The sequence below is a fragment of the Triticum urartu genome, chromosome 3A (assembly GCF_056163025.1).
Source record: "Triticum urartu cultivar PI428250 chromosome 3A, HENAU_Tu73, whole genome shotgun sequence".
NCBI classification, from domain to species: Eukaryota; Viridiplantae; Streptophyta; class Magnoliopsida; order Poales; family Poaceae; genus Triticum; species Triticum urartu.
In genome coordinates, this window is record NC_141875.1 from 432,210,576 (window position 1) to 432,224,897 (window position 14,322).

General features: G+C 47.3%; 2 pseudogenes; one reads left to right on the forward strand and one right to left on the reverse strand.

The window, feature by feature from the left end:
• Positions 1-2,114: 2,114 nt before the first annotated feature.
• Positions 2,115-6,256, forward strand: LOC147979967 (uncharacterized; annotated as a pseudogene).
• Positions 6,257-8,541: 2,285 nt separating this feature from the next.
• On the reverse strand, positions 8,542-9,569 carry LOC147979968 (uncharacterized; annotated as a pseudogene).
• Between the last annotated feature and the right edge of the window lie 4,753 nt (positions 9,570-14,322).

The following is a 14,322-nucleotide window of genomic DNA, read 5'->3' on the forward strand; positions in this document are numbered from 1 at the left end:
GGGAGGAGAGGGAGGGATCTGTGTTGGGAGTTTTCTTAATTTTTTAGGGAAAATCTGTGTTGGGAGTTTTTTTTGAAAGATCCAGCAATCGCTGGCTTTTCATATCATTAGCAGAAAGCAGTGGGAAATACAAAGGTGCGTTGGAGGGTCCTAAGACCAGTACAGGAAAAGATTACATCAACTTAGCTTCGGCCTAGGCTTTGCTGACCGAAGGAAAAATACAATGGCCTATATCTCATGGCGGATCCCAGAAGGGTCTCTCCAAGCATGTTGCGCTCGCTTGCCGCCAAGGTTGCACTGAATTTTCGATGGCCTTTGTAATGTCCCTTGCTGCCGGCTGCTTGCCTCTGAAAGTGCAGCTGTTCCGCTCTTTCCATATCTCCCAGCATGTCAAAAGCATGATCATGCTGGCGCCCTTCCGCTGGGACGGCGGGGTCTTGTTGATCATCCGTTGCATGATCACCGGAGAGTTGGAATTTTGCCATGAGTGATGTGGAGCTAGCTGTCGGCATCCTTCTCTTGAACCCACCAACCCCCAGACCTCAAGCGTTGTTTGGCATGTCCAGAGCAAGTGGTGGGTCGATTCCAGGTTGCAGACACAAAACTGGCAGAAATAGTTGTTTGGCCAACCGCGCCGCTGGAGACGATCATTTGTCTAGAGGCGATCTTTCAGTAACAGCCAAGCGAAGAATTTGATGTTCCCAGGTGCCCATGTTTTCCAAATGAGCTCATCCAAAACTGAGAGGATCCGTCCCTGGAACTGCATGGCATAGGATGACTTTGATGTGTATTTGCCTGTTGCCTCGTGGTTCCATCGAATTGTGTCCCTCTCTCCCTCCCGGAGGTCCGGGGCACCAGCGATGATCAAGCGGTTGAGCTGGACGAACTGCTGCAGCAGCGGCTGCGTGTCTCCATGTCTCAGGTCTTCAATCCAAGTGTCGTTTCTAAGAGCATCTCAAACTGTCCTATTTTTGTGCTTGGAGTGGTTGAGGAGGGCTGGGTAGGCAGTGGCCAGCGTGATTGGGCCAATCCAAGAGGAGTGCCAGAACAGGGCTGTTGAACCATCCCCAATTGATACCGTCGTCGCAGCTGCAAACAGAGCTTTGTCTTCCTCGTTGCATGGTGGCGTCGTGCCCACCCATGGGTGGTCCGGATCGGCCCAGGAGATTTAGAGCCATCGCAGCCGCAAGGCACGGCTGAAGCGATCCAGGTCCGGGATGCCCAGGCCTCCCCTGGAGGTTGGCGCACACACCACGGGCCAGCTTACTTTGCAGCTGGCCCCCATCAACTCATCATCATGTTTCCATAGGAACCGGCGTCTGCACTTGTCAATTTCTTTCAGTAGCTTCTTTGGAACTTTTAGTACGGTGAGCGCAAAAGTTGGCATGGCGCTGAGAACACTTCGAACCAGCACTCTGTGTTGGGAGTTAAAACACAACATAACCTCCTGTACCTGTGCGTATAGGTTTCTTGCTCTTCCATGTATCCATGTTGGGGCCGAGGTTCCTCGTGCAGCTGTGCCCGACAAGCGGCCGGCGTTGTATCCTCCTCCCGTGCATGGGTGCGCCGAGGCCGCTGGCACCTCTCATGCACGGCGGCTCCGAGGCTGTCAGTCGTGTTTGTACATCGTATTACAACTGTAGCTCGTATCCTCCAAAAACAATACGTACGTGCAAGCTAGCACACATAAGCAGCGGGCCCCCACCTCTTTATATCTAGTGCATGTAAATGGAAACAGAATCTGTCCAGAACCCCGTCCCCTGTGTCGCCCCCCGCTAGGGCGGCTCGGGCGGAACCCTAGCCCCTCCACCGCCGGGCTCCCAACCCCTCCCTCCCCTCCCCTCCGCCGCCGTTGGCGGAGGCCACCGGGCAAAGCCTCAGGCAGCGGACAGCGGCGGTGGAGGCTCCCTTCCCTCCCGCCTTCCTTTGGATGAGGCAGGTGATGGGGGTAGGGGCCCTCCTCCCCGATCTGAGCTGTCGTCGCGGCGGTGCGGCCGATCTGACCGCCGGCAGCGCTTTGGCGGTGTGGTGATGGGAGGAGGCGGCGGAGCAGCGGGCTTTGTGGAAGATCTGGTGGTGTCGGCTGCTCGACGGGCATGCTTGGTCATGGCGGCATGGTCGCAGTGGCCGGCGGCTTGGCCAGTCGGCGGCGGTGGAACATGGCCGATGGCAGCGGCGATGTATTGCCTGGATCCCGGGGCGGCGGCCCTGGAGGGTGGCGGCTCGTGAAGCTAGGGCTTCCCGCAGCGGCATGGCGTGGTGCAGTCCCTGTCCAAGGCGGATCTGTGACGGCGATCTGCTTTGGATTTGTTCAGATCAGAGACGGTGACGAGTTCGCAGGATTCATCTCGGCGGCTCTCGCTGCTTGGTGAGGCGGGGTGGGAGCCCTCCTCCTAGGCTCCAGTGGTGGCACACTCAGGTTGTGGCTGGTGCGCCAGGGCTCCTACGGTGGCACTGTTGCTGCGGGTGGTCGCCGGATCTAGGCAGCTGGATCTAGTGCTTTGAAGGCGGTCGAGACAGTGCACATGTTGTCGGGTGGATTTCTTGGGACGGATCCGGGTGAAAACCTGGTTTTCGGTCGATGGCGGGAACCGGTGATGACGATGTCCTTATCATCGTTTCCTTCATGAAGGCATCACCGAGGTGAAGCTCCTAACTCCACTCAATACCTCCGAGGGAAACTCTAGATCGGCTGATCGGATGCTGGCGGCAAGTATGTGTCGTCACCCCTTGGGGCGGCATTCTTGGAGGTGCACTCGGCTTGCGGGACCAGCGGACGGCATCTTTGGTGGAGCGGTGCTTCATCCTACCATTGATGGCGACGGATCTCGACGGCATTGCGCAGTGCAGATTCGGAGTTCGATGTGCGAGGATGGTCTCGCGTAGGAGGAAGACACTGTCTAGCGTCGTGGTGGCGTTGATGGCAGAGAGACCTGACACGGTTGATGCAACAGTACAGCTCTGAAGATGGATTGGTGGCAGGTGGCTGCGGCGACCTCACCCCCCGCAGGCGTCCTAGTTGAGGAGTTCGCCGGACTGGTAGGTTCCCCATACCCGACAGGCGTCTTGGTTGGGACCTCAGGTCTTAAATGTTTAGGTTTGGCTGCGATGTCTGTTTGGTATTAGGCCCAGGCTGTCTGCGTCCCTTCATCAACTGGATAGATGTAGCGTCAGTTTGTTGCTTAGACGGCGGCTTTAGTCTTACTGTTGTATGACTTTGTAAGGTCTTGTGCGAATAATTAATAATGGTCGTATGCATCGCCCAGATGCAGAGGCCGAGGGTCATCCTCCTTTTTTTAAATGTGTGCATGTAAATAATTTGGTCACATACAACACTAGGGGTAAAATAGTCCTTTCGGGTTAAACTTAACATCGTTACATGTCAAAACTGACGAAAGTGTCATATGGGGAACAAAATGAAATTTGAGTGTCAAAAAAGGAAAAATAAAAAAATTGGGCCAAAAAGAGAAGCGAATTTAAAAAAAGGGCCAAACAAGGAATTCTCTCCCACATGAGCCACATGTGACAAAGCATCATGATCATAATTGCCTTCTCTGCTTCTTTCTTCATGCCCATCCAATCAAGTAACCAAGATGATAACATGTGTTGCGACTCAACAAACTCCGGAGGTGTGAAAGAATATGTTAGGTTGATCTCCTCCCGTGTGGGCCCAACGGCCCATCGGGCCCTTAGATCCGCGCCCTGTTCGGGGGCGCTCAACCCACTATGGTTGACGGGCCCCTGTCACATGCGCTAGATATAAAGAGGTGGGGGCCAGCGGCACGCAACACGAGGTTCATCGCAAACCGTACCGTCGCTGATACACCTACTGATCTAGGTTAGCACAATAGCGACGGGAAGCTCCGCCGTCGCCGCCTTGACCACACCCTGCCATCACCGTCGCCCTCACCATGTCCGACACCACGGGCTCATCGAGCCAAGGAGAAATTACTCCTCTTCTTCCCCATCCATCTGTCCCCCCTTCTCAAATGATTAGACATATTCGATATATAGATAGTCCTACCAATAATCTCTAGCTTAGATGTTCCTAGAGAACTTAACATTGGTGTCAGAGCAGTGCTAGGCTTAGATTTTTCAGGTAGAAAGAAAAGCAAATGAGATCGACACCTTCTAGATTAATTACAGTAAAAGAACAGCCTTTTCCCTTTTATCGTGTTCGGATCGATTGGATTTCGAAAGGAGCAGTACCCCGAGGGGGCAAAGGGCACTGCCGTTGCGCCGCTTGACAGCAGCGCGCTCTCCTCGGGAGCTCGCGACGCCGGCAAGGTGACAACAGGCGCGCCACCACTCCATCGGAAAGAACGCTGTCGAAGAGGCGGCACAACCGCATCTCTCTCTGCCATAGGTGGAGGGTGAGGATGGAGGAAGAAGGGGAAAGGGAAGGGGGCTCGCGCGGCGCGGTGGTTCGACGCAGTCACCGGTGGCCCGCGTTGCCCTAACCCGCTGCTACAGACAGAGACGTAGAGGCGAGCAGAAAGGAACTGGTTAGGGTTTTCGGGAGGATGACCGGGGGCTGGTTTTGACCCAGCGAAGAGCGCACTGGACCGTTGGATTCCCATGATCTCGTGCGGCGCTCGCCCAGCGGGCCATGGGTAGCGTTGTCTAGTCTGCAGAGCGGCGCACGCCCAGCGGGCCATGGGCTGCGAGCGGTGCGCGTGTCGCATGCCATGGGACCGGCCACGCAAGCAAAGTGGCCCGTCAGCGTTTTGTCTGTTATTTTTGTCTTCAGAAGCATGTTTTCGATTGAATTATGTAAAGTTTTTAGAGAACATTGCTCAGAATTTTACTATTCAAACTAATCCAACGAAGTGTTTGTTTTAGAAAATAGAAAAGTAAAAAAATGCTTCTGAAAAGCATAAAGTTCATTGATTTTTTATTCATGTTTTCCGCTGCAAAATAAATAAAAGTGCTCTTTTTAAAAGGTCAATAGAACTAAAGTGAGAGTTAATTTTTAAGAGGATGTTAAAGTGATTATTGAAACAATTATGATTCTGTTATTTTATGACCAACATTGTTAATAACATAATCATGATTTATTGTTGTTATATGTGCATTTATTTCTATTTCCTGCCCAACGGTGATATAGTTTCAATTGCACAAACAGTTGTATGTTTTAATTTTGACCAACGTTGGATTAATGCACGCAATTGTTGTTATGATCTCACTTCATTGTGGTTTTCACGAGGGTACTACTTGATGAGCTGCATCAAGGATGTTCCAACCCTCAGAGGTGACAACTACACTGAATGGAGAAAGAAGGTCGACTTGGCTTTTGTTTGTGCCGAGGTGGACTGGGTTGTGGACACCCCACGGCCGGTCAAACCAACAGAGCCAGTCAGAGATGCAAATGATGATGATGATGATTGGGACAAAAAAGAAGATTGTTCATGCTCCAGTGGAGATGTCATATACCCTCGACAACTACAAGTGGCTCACCGCCAATAAAAAGTGCATGGCTTTCATAAAGAACACAATTGAGAATGCTATTGTGGGCTCGATTGCAGAGTGTACTTTCGGAGGGGAGTTTTTTGAAAAGATAAATAGCCAGTTCACTGGTTCTTCAAATATATATGCTACCCAGTTGCTAAAGTAGCCGGTGACAAAAAAGTACACAGGTGGTGGACATGGCATAAGAGAGCACATCCTCAGGATGAGCAACATGGCAGCTAAGCTTAAACCCATGGATTCGGATTTGGAGCTCAAGCCCGCAATCCTTGTTCACCTGGTTATGGCTTCACTGCCAAAAGAGTTTGACACTTTTGTTGTCAACTACAACATGTCACCTAGAAAATGGGACATTGAAAAGACTATAGCCATGTGTGTGCAAGAAGAGGAAAGACTTAGAACCTCACATGGTGGTTCTCTGAACTATGTGAAGGATAATAAGAAAAAGAACTACAATCAAAGTAGCAATGGTTCCCCTTCAAAGTCACATGGAAAAGCTCCCATGCAATATCAACATCAGCAAAAGTCTCTTCCAGTGCACAAAGATACATGTCTCCATTGTAAGCAGACTGGGCATTACAAGAAATATTGCCCTGTTTCGCTAAAGTCAATAATGGCAAAGAGAGATAACAATATTGTTTCCTTTGACTCAGGTGCAACAGTTCTTGTTGCAAATTCATTACAGGGATTCCATTCGACGCGGACTACGCAAAGAAGCAAAAGAAGCATTGAAGTTGCAAATCGAGTTCAAGCAGAAGTTGAAGCTGCCTGCTACATCCCCTGGAGTTAGCTCATGGATTCAAGCTTCTTCTTATAGATGTTTTATATGTTTCTTCATTACACAGAAACTTGATTAGTGTTTCATGTTCGGATAAAGATCATTATGAATGTTATTTTTGACATGGCAAATGTGCCATATGGTTTAATAATACTCATGTGGGTGTTGCTTTCCTTCGCAATGAGCTTTATTCATTATCACTACGTGCAAAAGTGTATTCTGTGAGTAATGCAAATGAGCATGTTTCCACGTCGGATAAAGAACAAAAGAAAAGATAGAGAACTCATGACTCATCGAAATTATGGCATTGTCGCTTGGGCCATATTTCGAAGGGGAGAATAGAAAGACAATTCAAAATGAAATTCGTCCTCCATTAGAGTTCTCAGACTTAGAACAATGCATAGATTGCATTAAAAGAAAGTATGTAAAACATATCAAAAAGGGTGCAAGCCGTAGCACAGGAACACTAGAAATCATTCACACTGATATTTGTGGACCATTTCCTGTGAAATGTGTGGATGGCTATGACTCTTTCATAACATTCACAGATGATTACTCCCGATATGGTTATATTTATCCAATCAAGGAAAGATCTGAAGCGTTGGATAAATTTAAGATATTCAAAGCCGAAGTTGAAAAGCAGCATGATAAAAGAAAAAAGATAGTAAGGTCTGATCGTGTGTGTGTGTGTGGGGGGGGGGGTGGGTACTATGGTCGGCACACTCCATATGGCCAAGTCCCCGGACCCTTTGCAAGGTTCTTACAGGAGACTGACATAGTGGCCCAGTATTCAATGTCGGGCGAGCCTCAACAAAGTGGAGTAGCTGAAAGGCGTAACCATACACTAATGGATATGGTGTGCAGCAAGATGAGTCACTCCACCTTGCCATTGGGATTATGAACGAATGCGCTTAAAACTGCTATTCACATTCTCAATAGAGTACAAAGCAAGTCGGTGCCCAAAACACTGTACGAGTTTTGGAGAGGAAGAGTGCCCTCCCTACAACACTTCAAGGTGTGGGGGAGCCCAGCTGAGACCAAAGTGTTTAATTCAAATATTGCAAAGTTAGATCCCAAAACAATCACTTGCCACCTAATTGGCTATCCTGATAGATCAAAAGGGTTTCGTTTCTACTGCCCAGAGAGATACATGTCTCCATCAGGATAGCCAATGAAGTGGCAACTGTCTGTTTTGGGATCTAACTTTACAATATTTGGATTAAACACTTTGGCCTTAGTTGGGCTCCCCCACACACTGAAGTGTTGTAGGGAGGGCACTCTTCTTGTCCACAACTCGTACGGTGTTTTGGGCACCGACTTGCTTGGTACTCTATTGAGAATGTGAATGGTGGTTTTAAGCGCCTCCATCCATAATCCCAATGGCAAGGTGGAGTAACTCATCACGTCGCGCACCATATTCATTAGTGTACGGTTACGCCTTTCAGCTACTCCATTTTGCCGAGGCTCGCCTGACATTGAATACTGGGCCACTATGTCAGTCTACTGCAAGAACCTTGCAAAGGGTCCAGGGACTTGGCCATATGGAGTGTGCCGACCGTAGTACTCCCCCCACGGTCAGATCTTACTATCTTTTTTCCTTTATCATGCTGATTTTCAACTTCAGCTTTGAATATCTTAAATTTATCCAACGCTTCATATCTTTCTTTGATTGGATAAATATAACCATATCGGGAGTAATCATCTGTGAATGTTATGAACGAGTCATAGCCATCCACACTTTTCACAAGAAATGGTCCACAAATGTCAGTGTGAATGATTTCTAGTGTTCTTGTGCTACGGTTTGCACCTTTTTTATATGTTTTACATACTTTCCTTTAATGCAATCTATGCATTGTTCTAAGTCTGAGAACTCTAATGGAGGAAGAATTTCAGTTTTAACCAGTCTTTCTATTCTCCCCTTCGAAATATGGCCCAAGCGACAGTGCCATAATTTCGATTAGTCATGAGTTCTCTTTCTTTTCTTTTGTTCTTTATCCGACGCGGAAACATGCTCATTCCCATTACACACTGAATACAGTTTTTCATGTAGTGATAATAAATAAACCGCATTGTGAAGGAAAGCAACACCCACATGAGTATTATGAAACCATATGGCACACTTGCCATGTCCAGAATGACATTCATAATGATCTTTATCCAAACATGAAACACTGATCAATTTTCTATGTAATGAAGGAACATATAAAACATCTGTAAGCCGAAGCTTGAATCCATCAGCTAACTCCAGGGAGATGTCACTGGCAGCTTCAACTTCTGCTTGAACTCCATTTGCAACTTCAATGCTTCTTTCGCTTCTTTGTGTAGTCCGCGTCGAATGGAATCCCCGTGATGAATTTGCAACATGAACAGTTGCACCTGAGTCAATCCATCAAGTAGATTTCGAAAATTGTGTATACAAGGATTCATCTACAAAGGAAACAATGTTGTTACCTCTCTTTGCCATTATTGACTTTAGCCAAACAGGGCAATCTTTCTTGTAATACCTAGTCTGCTTACAATGGAGACATGTATCTTTGTCCACTGGAAGAGACTTTTGTCGATGCTGATATTGTGTGGGAGTTTTTCCATGTGACTTTGAAGGTGAACCATTGCTACTTTGACTGTAGTTATTTTTTATTATTATCCTTCACATAGTTCAGAGAACCACCATGTGAGGTTCTAAGTCTGTCCTCTTCTTGCACACACATGGCTATGGTCTTTTCAATGTCCCATTTTTCAGGCGACATGTTGTAGTTGACAACAAAAGTGTCGAACTCTTTTGGCAGTGAAGCCATAACCAGGTGAACAAGGAGTGCAGGCTTGAGCTCCAAATCCGAATCCATGGGTATAAGCTTAGCTGCCATGTTGCTCATCCTCAGGATGTGCTCTCTTATGCCATGTCCACCGCCTGTGTACTTTTCTGTCACCAGCTACTTTAGCAACTGGGTAGCATATGTCTTTGAAGAGCCAGTGAACTGTCTCTTTATCTTTTCAATAAACCCCCTACGAAAGTACACTCTGCAATTGAGCGCACAATAGTGTTCTCAATTGTGTTCTTTATGAAAGCCATGCACTTTTTATTGGCGGTGAGCCGGTTTTGGTTGTCGAGGGTATATGACATCTGCACTAGAGCATGATCCCTCTTATTTTTGTCCCAAGTAGCATCATCATCATTTGCATCTCTGACCGGCTCTATTGCTTTGACCGGTTGTGGGGTGTCCACAACCCAGTCCACCTCAGCACAATCAAAAGCCAAGTCGACCTTCTTTCTCCATTTAGTGTAGTTGTCACTTCTGAGGGTTGGAACATTCTTGATGCAGATCATCAAGTAGTACCCTCCGAAAACCACAATGAAGTGAGATCATAACAACAATTGCATGCATTAATCCAACGTTGGTCAAAATTAAAACATACAACTGTTTGTGCAATTGAAACTATATCACCATTGGGCGGGAAATAGGAATAAATGCACATATAACAACAATAAATCACGATTATGTTATTAACAACGTTGGTCATAAAGTAACAGAATCATAATTGTTTCAATAATTACTTTAACATGCTCTTAAAAATTAACTCTCACTTTAGTTCTATTGACCTTTTAAAAAGAGCACTTTTATTTATTTCGCAGCGGAAAACATGAATAAAAACCCTAACCCTAAACCACATCGGGTCCTATTGAATCAGCTTTCAACATTGTTCAACATATGGACACCTCCAAAAACCGGTGAAAAGTTGTCTCTTCGCACACGACACAACCCCCCCCCCCAATTAATTCTATGCCTATGCAACTCCATCACCTCTACAACAAACCCATTCTTCCACAGTCTCCAAACATGGATTTTGGCTTTGCCCCGTACTCCACAACTCTTTCCACCCTTGTTGGTCCGCAGCCGATAATGAACCTTGCAGTGTAGCTTTTTCATGATCCTTAAGGCTGACCTCTAAGTGATAAGTTGAGCGTACTGAGAATGTGCAATTTTTGGCATACTTCCATGTTAAGTAACCTATCTTCCGGCCCCCCTAATTGCAGTTTGCCTACCATCATGCACATCACTATCACGGAAACCCATTGTAAGGTTTCGACGTTCCACTCCTTACCCAAGTAATTGAGCAGATCATCAGATATGTGAATATTTTGTTATGTTTCGCCCTAATAGGTTTATTTGCAACATCTCTTGGAATTCAGTTGAAGTCCCTTCAGCAGGCTTCACCCATGTATGGTGCTCTTCCAAGTTCATGATACACTCTTGGGTCTTGTGGCATTCATGAACTCTTCTTGATGAAAATACCTAGCTTTCAAAACTCTAGTGCACAAAGAATCCAGGACTGTAAGAATTCACCACACCTACTTTGCTAAAAGGGCTTTGTTGAAGGCTTCTAAATCTTTGAACTCCATACCTCCCAGCCATTTGCATTTGCACATCTTATCCCAAGAAATCCAATGAACTTGGCGCTTAGTGTTTTCTGCTCCGCACCAAAACTTTGACAAGATTTTTTTTAGGTTCTGGCACAAAATTTTGGTGAAACGGAAACAACTCATAACAAATGTCGATGTGGTCTGAAGAACAGATTTGACCAACACCTCTCTCCCTTCTTTGACAAACCATGAGACTTTCATCCAAACAATTTTGCGTTGATCCTTCCCTGACATATTTGAAGCACCCCTCTTTTGATCATCCACCCACTGTTGGTAGGCCCAAATACATTTTAGTTAAGGCTTATGACTGAATAACCACTCTACCCTTCATAGCTTCTTATGATTGTCCTCACAACCCTTGTCAATGATCAAACCTAGCTCCGCTAGATGACTTCTAAAGATTAACCTTTTGACCCGAGGCTTCCTCATAAACCGAGAGGATATGTTTCCACCATACTAGTCATTTCCGCTTCAAGAAACACAATACTATCATCCGCGAAAAGCAAGTGAGTTATGTGAGGGTCGTCCCTCCCAAACTATACTCTGTTTTTTTGTCCTGTTGGGCCTTGCTGAGCAATGTAGAGAAACCCTCAACACATAACAAAAATAAATAGGGCGATGGAGGGTCTCCTTGCCTCAGACCTCCAGAAGGGGTGAAAATATCTGAAACACCATTGTTAAACCGAACAGAGAATTTAATAGTTGATACACACCTCATAATGATACTTACCCGTCTCTAAGAAAAAAAATTCGCTTCCAGAAACCATATTGTGGTATTTTATCTTTGATTATTTTCAATGTTCAGAGTACAAAAGAAAAACGAATGGGGCTAGACATCAGGTAACTCTGGTTGGATGTCCATGTTCGGACGTTTGATAATGTTGATCTGATGATCCCGGTTGGAGTTTCCCTTACACCGTATTATTATTAGTTGATTGTCATTCTTTCATTTGTGACTACAGATTTATCTACAGCCATGACAGAATCAAATCGCCTATATTCATCCACGAGAAGAACCGTCAGAGTAACATTTTGACACCCAAGCCCATTTGATAATCCATTCACGATTCGGGGAGAGTGAACCGGAAACAGAAATGTAACGGCCATGCATCATCCTGTGGGCGACTCGGGCGGCAGATTCAGCACCGCCGCCCTAGTCCATTCTCTACCTCCTTTCTCCTCTGTCGTCGGCCAATGCCGCTGGGCAAAGCTCCTCGCCGTGGTCGGCGACAGCGGGATCTCTCCCTCGTGGTCGTCTGCCTCGATTGGATCTCGTTGCCCATGTGTTGCTCGAGCCACGGGCAGCCTGGTTAGGCCTCCATGCAGCTCTTAGCTTTGCTAAGTAGAGTCCGGCCTCGATGTCCAGTCGTGTGGAAGTGGTGCCTACTTCCGGCATGGTTGGGTGTTGCCAAACTTGGGTGGCCGCCCACAGACGGGGGCTACACTTGTAGCTAGGGCTTTGGTCGCGGCCGGCGAAACAACACTGTGGTGAAGCTCGTAGGTTTCATGGTTGTGCTACGGTGGTTGTGTTTGTGCAGATGGCATCCCGGACTGGTTGATTTGTCGGTCCGACTTCTTCATCCCCGGCGGCTATGGAGGCAACATGTGACCGCTCTGGACTTCGACGGCAACCTTGCTGCAGATTGCGGTGGCCATCAAAAGATCTCCGCGAGGGTTCCTCTCTCCAGATCTGGTAGTTGCCCTCGGCAGTGAAATGCAATCTACGCGCACGACTTGACGCAAAGGTATGGTCGTGCAACAGTGGCGATCGGTTCTCTAAATCAGCATGTGGTCGCTTGGATCGCCAAAAATGGCAGCGGCAACACATGATTGACTTCGACGAGTTTTGGGGTGAAAACTTAGGTCTAACCCAAGTGGGTCATACCTGGCAATGGCAATGTTTTGCGTTGTTACCTTGTTGAAGACAATGCTCAGATATGGTCAGATGGTTCTTTAGGGTGAAAACGTAGAATCCGCCTTTGGTGGTTGGATCCGGTGACGACGATGCTTGAGTACCGCTCCCTTGCTGAAGGCGTTGTTGGTGAAGAACCCCGTTGTCCTTGTCTGGCGCGGTTATAGTTTGTCGATACAACATTATATCGCTTTTGGGTATTTTTTTCCTCGTTTAGACATAACTTTCGTCTTATATGATTTTGCTATTGCCGGTGTGTTTTTGTGTGTATGTATGTGGGTGGGTGGGCGTTGGTTATGTGCATCCTAATTATGCAGATGCCGGTGCGTGTTTATTGTGTTTGTATCCACCTAATGCTTCATCTTGAGTTCATAAAATCCAACTTTTGTCGATCTTTCTTTTATAATCCATTCGTTGAGATTTATCCTTCTCACGGTGCCACCGTGCCAGCATGATTATCCGCGTGAAACTGAACTATCCATCCATATGATGTACAGTACTGTACGCACTTGGTTGTGGCCATAGCGGAGGCCAGAGGTGCAGAGAGAAGAGAGTGCAATGTGTTTGACCCGACTCGTCATGTCAAAAACTACTTCGTCGGTTGTAGTATCTTGCTGGGTGGAGTGGCCCACGCAGCAGGAAAGGAGCCGGGGCCCGGCGCTCCACCACGTGGCCCGGCGCATGGGCGGGGTGCAGGAGAATAGCCGGCAGGTCCCCCAGTTCGGGGGTAGACGAGTCGGCCTGTCGGGCCGCAGATCGCCGCCGTAATCATTGCGCGCCACTCCCTACCTACGCCCCGCCTCCGTCGACCCTCGCGGACCGCTCGGGAGTTTTCATTTTTTGGTCCCGCGCGGGCTTAATTTCGACCCGCGCGTTCCATCTCCAGTTTATCAACTGCATCGCTCCCCGGAGACGGAGAGGATCTAGCGGAGGGTGCATTAATTGCCGGCGAAGAAACCAAATCATGCGCACATGATTGGCCATCGTTTCGCCGGAAATGCTAAGACACGCATGCAACTTACTACTACCGACAAAAAAGGGTTTTGTTCAGGGATCTTCAACTCGAGGATTCAGGATCTTTAGGTATACATTTTCCATATACTTTAATTGAGAATACGGTGCATAATTTCCTCAAAAAAAAGAGAATACGGTGCATAAAGATGATCGAACAAACAAATATACTAGTACGCAAAACTAGTCATGTAATCGGATATGTACTCATCTCGCTTTCGATGCATCACTGGAGGCTTCTACTACTTCGTGCCTAGCCAACCCCAAGTCCTAGTCCGAATAAAATTACCTATCAAAGCAATAGTGACCAATCAGCAGATGTGCCATCGATTTGAAATGGAGTGGTTGGAGTCATGTCTCGTTAACTTTCTTGTTACTGAATGCTTGCATTCCAAGAAATTAATCACAATGTCTAACTTTCAGAGAAGGATGTGACGCGCACGAACCGTACGTCGATGAATTGACCGTCTACTCAACCTTTCTTCACTGGTCATGTGTTAAGTTGGGGGAACCACGTGGATGATGGTGTCCAAAGTGACAGCAGCGCCTTACACAACGGATAAAGAGGTGCACCGGTATCTAATTATTGGCCAGAGGTCGGAGGACGACGAAATAATTGTGCGTGTACGTGCCCTAGCTAGCGACCATATGTCCAACCATGCAGCTCTGACTCGTGATGCGTAATGTCACGCCCCTGTACGCGCATTAACCGTAGTACGTACGTACGCACGAACG